Below are 6,000 nucleotides of genomic sequence, written 5' to 3' on the forward strand. Positions count from 1 at the left end.
AAGTTAGGCAAGTTGGCTCCGAAAGGAGGCACTTTTCCCCAAGAAGCCAAACTCCAGAACCCTCAATGCAGATGTCATTTTGTGGGGCGCGTTTGGGCCTCCGATGGCAGCCAGGTTTGGAGGAGGGGGCAGCTTTGGTCTGGGAGAAATCCTCGTCCTTATGGAATTTTTGGAGGCAAAACCCCTGCATGGGCCTCCGGCAAGTTGACTCCGAAAGGAAGCACTTTTCCCCAAGAAGCCAAACTCAAGAGCCCGCTTGGCAGATGTCATTTTGTAGGGCGCGTTTGGGCCTCCGATGGCAGCCAGGTTTGGCGGAGGGGGCAGCTTTGGTCTGGGAGGAATCCTCGTCCTTATGGAATTTTTGTAGCAAACGTCCGGGACGGGACGCAGGCAAGTTGGTTTTGAAAGGAGTCACTTTTCCCCAAGAAGCCAAACTCAAGAGCCCACTTGGCAGATGTCATTTTGTAGGGCGCGTTTGGGCCTCCGATGGCAGCCAGGTTTGGAGGAGGGGGCAGCTTTGGTCTGGGAGAAATCCTTGTCCTTCTGGAATTTTTGTAGGCAAAAGCCCAGGACGGGCCGCAGGCAAGTTAGGCAAGTTGGCTTTGAAAGGAGGCACTTTTCCCCACGAAGCCAAACTCAAGAGCCCACTTGGCAGATGTCATTTTGTAGGGCGCGTTTGGGCCTCCGATGGCAGCCAGGTTTGGAGGAGGGGGCAGCTTTGGTCTGGGAGGAATCCTCGTCCTTATGGAATTTTTGTAGCAAAAGCCCGGGACGGGACACAGGCAAGTTGGTTTTGAAAGGAGTCACTTTTCCCCAAGAAGCCAAACTCAAGAGCCCACTTGGCAGGTGTCATTTTGTAGGGCACGTTTGGGCCTCCGATGGCAGCCAGGTTTGGAGGAGGGGGCAGCTTTGGTCTGGGAGAAATCCTCGTCCTTATGGAATTTTTGTAGTATAAAGCCCAGCACGGGCTGCAGGCAAGTTGGCTTTGAAAGGAGGCACTTTCCCCCAAGAAGCCAAACTCAGGAGTCCACTTGGCAGATGTCATTTTGTAGGGCGCGTTTGGGCCACCGATGGAAGCTAGGTTTGGAGGAGGGGGCAGCTTTGGTCTGGGAGAAATACTCGTCCTTATGGAATTTTTGTAGGCAAAAGCCCAGAATGGGCTGCAGGCTAGTTAGGCAAGTTGGCTTTGAAAGGAGGCACTTTTCCGCAAGAAGCCAAACTCAAGAGCCCACTTGGCAGATGTCATTTTGTAGGGCGCGTTTGGGCCTCCGATGGCAGCCAGGTTTGGAGGAGGGGGCAGCTTTGGTCTGGGAGAAATCCTCGTCCTTATGGAATTTTTGTAGGCAAAAGCCCAGGACGGGCCGCAGGCAAGTTGGCTTTGAAAGAGGCACTTCTACCCAAGAAGCCAAACTCAAGAGCCCACATGGCAGATGTCATTTTGTAGGGCACGTTTGGGCCTCCGATGGCAGCCAGGTTTGGCGGAGGGGGCAGCTTTGGTCTGGGAGGAATCCTCGTCCTTATGGAATTTTTGGAGGCAAAAGCCCAGGACGGGCCGCAGGCAAGTTAGGCAAGTTGGCTCCGAAAGGAGGCACTTTTCCCCAAGAAGCCAAACTCCAGAACCCTCAATGCAGATGTCATTTTGTGGGGCGCGTTTGGGCCTCCGATGGCAGCCAGGTTTGGCGGAGGGGGCAGCTTTGGTCTGGGAGGAATCCTCGTCCTTATGGAATTTTTGTAGCAAACGTCCGGGACGGGACGCAGGCAAGTTGGTTTTGAAAGGAGTCACTTTTCCCCAAGAAGCCAAACTCAAGAGCCCACTTGGCAGATGTCATTTTGTAGGGCGCGTTTGGGCCTCCGATGGCAGCCAGGTTTGGAGGAGGGGGCAGCTTTGGTCTGGGAGAAATCCTTGTCCTTCTGGAATTTTTGTAGGCAAAAGCCCAGGACGGGCCGCAGGCAAGTTAGGCAAGTTGGCTCCGAAAGGAGGCACTTTTCCCCAAGAAGCCAAACTCAAGAACCCACAATGCAGATGTCATTTTCTAGGGCGCGTTTGGGCCTCCGATGGCAGCCAGGTTTGGAGGAGGGGGCAGCTTTGGTCTGGGAGAAATCCTCGTTCTTCTGGAATTTTTGTAGGCAAAAGCCCAGGACGGGACGCAGGCAAGTTGGCTTTGAAAGGAGGCACTTTCCCCCAAGAAGCCAAACTCAAGAGCCCACTTGGCAGATGTCATTTTGTAGGGCGCGTTTGGGCCTCCGATGGCAGCCAGGTTTGGAGGAGGGGGCAGCTTTGGTCTGGGAGAAATCCTCGTCCTTATGGAATTTTTGTAGGCAAAACCCCTGCATGAGCCGCAGGCAAGTTGACTCCGAAAGGAGGCACTTTTCCCCAGAAAACCAAACTCAAGAGCCCACTTGGCAGATGTCATTTTGTAGGGCACGTTTGGGCCTCCGATGGCAGCCAGGTTTGGAGGAGGGGGCAGCTTTGGTCTGGGAGGAATCCTCGTCCTTATGGAATTTTTGTAGCAAAAGCCCAGGACGGGACGCAGGCAAGTTTGTTTTGAAAGGAGTCACTTTCCCCCAAGAAGCCAAACTCAAGAGCCGACTTGGCAGGTGTCATTTTGTAGGGCGCGTTTGTGCCTCCGATGTCAGCCAGGTTTGGAGGAGGGGGCAGCTTTGGTCTGGGAGAAATCCTCGTCCTTATGGAATTTTTGTAGGCAAAAGCCCAGGACGGGCCGCAGGCAAGTTAGGCAAGTTGGCTTTGAAAGGAGGCACTTCCACCCAAGAAGCCAAACTCAAGAGCCCACTTGGCAGGTGTCATTTTGTAGGGCACGTTTGAGCCTCCGATGGCAGCCAGGTTTGGAGGAGGGGGCAGCTTTGGTCTGGGAGAAATCCTCGTCCTTCTGGAATTTTTGTAGGCAAAAGCCCTGCATGGGCCGCAGGCAAGTTGACTCCGAAAGGAGGCATTTTCCCCAGGAAGCCAAACTCAAGAACCCTCAATGCAGATGTCATTTTGTAGGGCGCGTTTGGGCCTCCGATGGCAGCCAGGTTTGGAGGAGGGGGCAGCTTTGGTCTGGGAGAAATCCTCGTCCTTATGGAATTTTTGGAGGCAAAAGCCCAGGACGGGCCGCAGGCAAGTTAGGCAATTTGGCTCCGAAAGGAGGCACTTTTCCCCATGAAGCCAAACACAAGAGCCCACTTGGCAGATGTCATTTTGTAGGGCGCGTTTGGGCCTCTGATGGCAGCCAGGTTTGGAGGAGGGGGCAGCTTTGGTCTGGGAGAAATCCTCGTCCTTCTGGAATTTTTGTAGGCAAAAGCCCAGCACAGGCCGCAGGCTAGTTAGGCAAGTTGGCTCCGAAAGGAGGCACTTTTCCCCAAGAAGCCAAACTCAAGAGCCCACTTGGCAGGTGTCATTTTGTAGGGCGCGTTTGGGCCTCCGATGGCAGCCAGGTTTGGCGGAGGGGGCAGCTTTGGTCTGGGAGGAATCCTCGTCCTTATGGAATTTTTGTAGCAAATGTCCGGGACGGGACGCAGGCAAGTTGGTTTTGAAAGGAGTCACTTTTCCCCAAGAAGCCAAACTCAAGAGCCCACTTGGCAGATGACATTTTGTAGGGCGCGTTTGGGCCTCCGATGGCAGCCAGGTTTGGAGGAGGGAGCAGCTTTGGTCTGGGAGAAATCCTTGTCCTTCTGGAATTTTTGTAGGCAAAAGCCCATGACGGGCCGCAGGCAAGTTAGGCAAGTTGGCTTTGAAAGGAGGCACTTTTCCCCAAGAAGCCAAACTCAAGAGCCCACTTGGCAGGTGTCATTTTGTAGGGCGCGTTTGGGCCTCCGATGGCAGCCAGGTTTGGAGGAGGGGGCAGCTTTGGTCTGGGAGAAATCCTCGTCCTTATGGAATTTTTGTACTCAAAAGCCCAGGACGGGCCGCAGGCAAGTTAGGCAAGTTGGCTCCGAAAGGAGGCACTTTTCCCCAAGAAGCCAAACTCAAGAACCCACAATGCAGATGTCATTTTGTAGGGCGCGTTTGGGCCTCCGATGGCAGCCAGGTTTGGAGGAGGGGGCAGCTTTGTTCTGGGAGAAATCCTCGTCCTTATGGAATTTTTGTAGGCAAAAGCCCTGCATGGGCCGCCGGCAAGTTGACTCCGAAAGGAGGCAATTTTCCCCAAGAAGCCAAACTCAAGAGCCCACTTGGCAGGTGTCATTTTGTAGGGCGCGTTTGGGCCTCCGATGGCAGCCAGGTTTGGAGGAGGGGGCAGCTTTGGTCTGGGAGAAATCCTCGTCCTTATGGAATTTTTGGAGGCAAAACCCCTGCATGAGCCGCAGGCAAGTTGACTCCGAAAGGAGGCACTTTTCCCCAGAAAGCCAAACTCAAGAGCCCACTTGGCAGATGTCATTTTGTAGGGCGCGTTTGGGCCTCCGATGGCAGCCAGGTTTGGAGGAGGGGGCAGCTTTGGTCTGGGAGGAATCCTCGTCCTTATGGAATTTTTGTAGCAAAAGCCCAGGACGGGACGCAGGCAAGTTGGTTTTGAATGGAGTCACTTTTCCCCAAGAAGCCAAACTCAAGAGCCGACTTGGCAGGTGTCATTTTGTAGGGCGCGTTTGGGCCTCCGATGGCAGCCAGGTTTGGAGGAGGGAGCAGCTTTGGTCTGGGAGGAATCCTCGTCCTTATGGAATTTTTGTAGCAAAAGCCCAGGACGGGACGCAGGCAAGTTGGTTTTGAAAGGAGTCACTTTTCCCCAAGAAGCCAAACTCAAGAGCCGACTTGGCAGGTGTCATTTTGTAGGGCGCGTTTGGGCCTCCGATGGCAGCCAGGTTTGGAGGAGGGGGCAGCTTTGGTCTGGGAGAAATCCTCGTCCTTATGGAATTTTTGTAGTCTGAAGCCCAGCACGGGCCGCAGGCTAGTTAGGCAAGTTGGCTTTGAAAGGAGGCACTTTTTCGCAAGAAGCCAAACTCAAGAGCCCACTTGGCAGATGTCATTTTGTAGGGCGCGTTTGGGCCTCCGATGGCAGCCAGGTTTGGAGGAGGGGGCAGCTTTGGTCTGGGAGAAATCCTCGTCCTTATGGAATTTTTGTAGGGAAAAGCCCCGGACGTGCCACAGGCAAGTTGGCTTTGAAAGGAGGCACTTCCACCCAAGAAGCCAAACTCAAGAGCCCACTTGGCAGGTGTCATTTTGTAGGGCACGTTTGGGCCTCCGATGGCAGCCAGGTTTGGAGGAGGGGGCAGCTTTGGTCTGGGAGAAATCCTCGTCCTTCTGGAATTTTTGTAGGCAAAAGCCCTGCACGGGCCGCAGGCAAGTTGACTCCGAAAGGAGGCACGTTTCCCCAGGAAGCCAAACTCAAGAACCCTCAATGCAGGTGTCATTTGGTGGGGCGCGTTTGGGCCTCCGATGGCAGCCAGGTTTGGAGGAGGGGGCAGCTTTGGTCTGGGAGAAATCCTCGTCCTTCTGGAATTTTTGTAGGCAAAAGCCCTGCATGGGCCGCAGGCAAGTTGACTCCGAAAGGAGGCACTTTTCCCCAGGAAGCCAAACTCAAGAACCCTCAATGCAGGTGTCATTTTGTGGGGCGCGTTTGGGCCTCCGATGGCAGCCAGGTTTGGAGGAGGGAGCAGCTTTGGTCTGGGAGAAATCCTCGTCCTTCTGGAATTTTTGGAGGCAAAAGCCCAGGACGGGCCGCAGGCAAGTTAGGCAATTTGGCTCCGAAAGGAGGCACTTTTCCGCAAGAAGCCAAACTCAAGAGCCCACTTGGCAGATGTCATTTTGTAGGGCGCGTTTGGGCCTCTGATGGCAGCCAGGTTTGGAGGAGGGGGCAGCTTTGGTCTGGGAGAAATCCTCGTCCTTATGGAATTTTTGTAGGCAAAAGCCCAGCACAGGCCGCAGGCTAGTTAGGCAATTTGGCTCCGAAAGCAGGCACTTTTCCCCAAGAAGCCAAACTCAAGAGCCCACTTGGCAGGTGTCATTTTGTAGGGCGCGTTTGGGCCTCCGATGGCAGCCAGGTTTGGAGGAGGGGGCAGCTTTGGTCT

Source organism: Cinclus cinclus, chromosome 27, assembly GCF_963662255.1.
Source record: "Cinclus cinclus chromosome 27, bCinCin1.1, whole genome shotgun sequence".
Taxonomy (NCBI): Eukaryota; Metazoa; Chordata; class Aves; order Passeriformes; family Cinclidae; genus Cinclus; species Cinclus cinclus.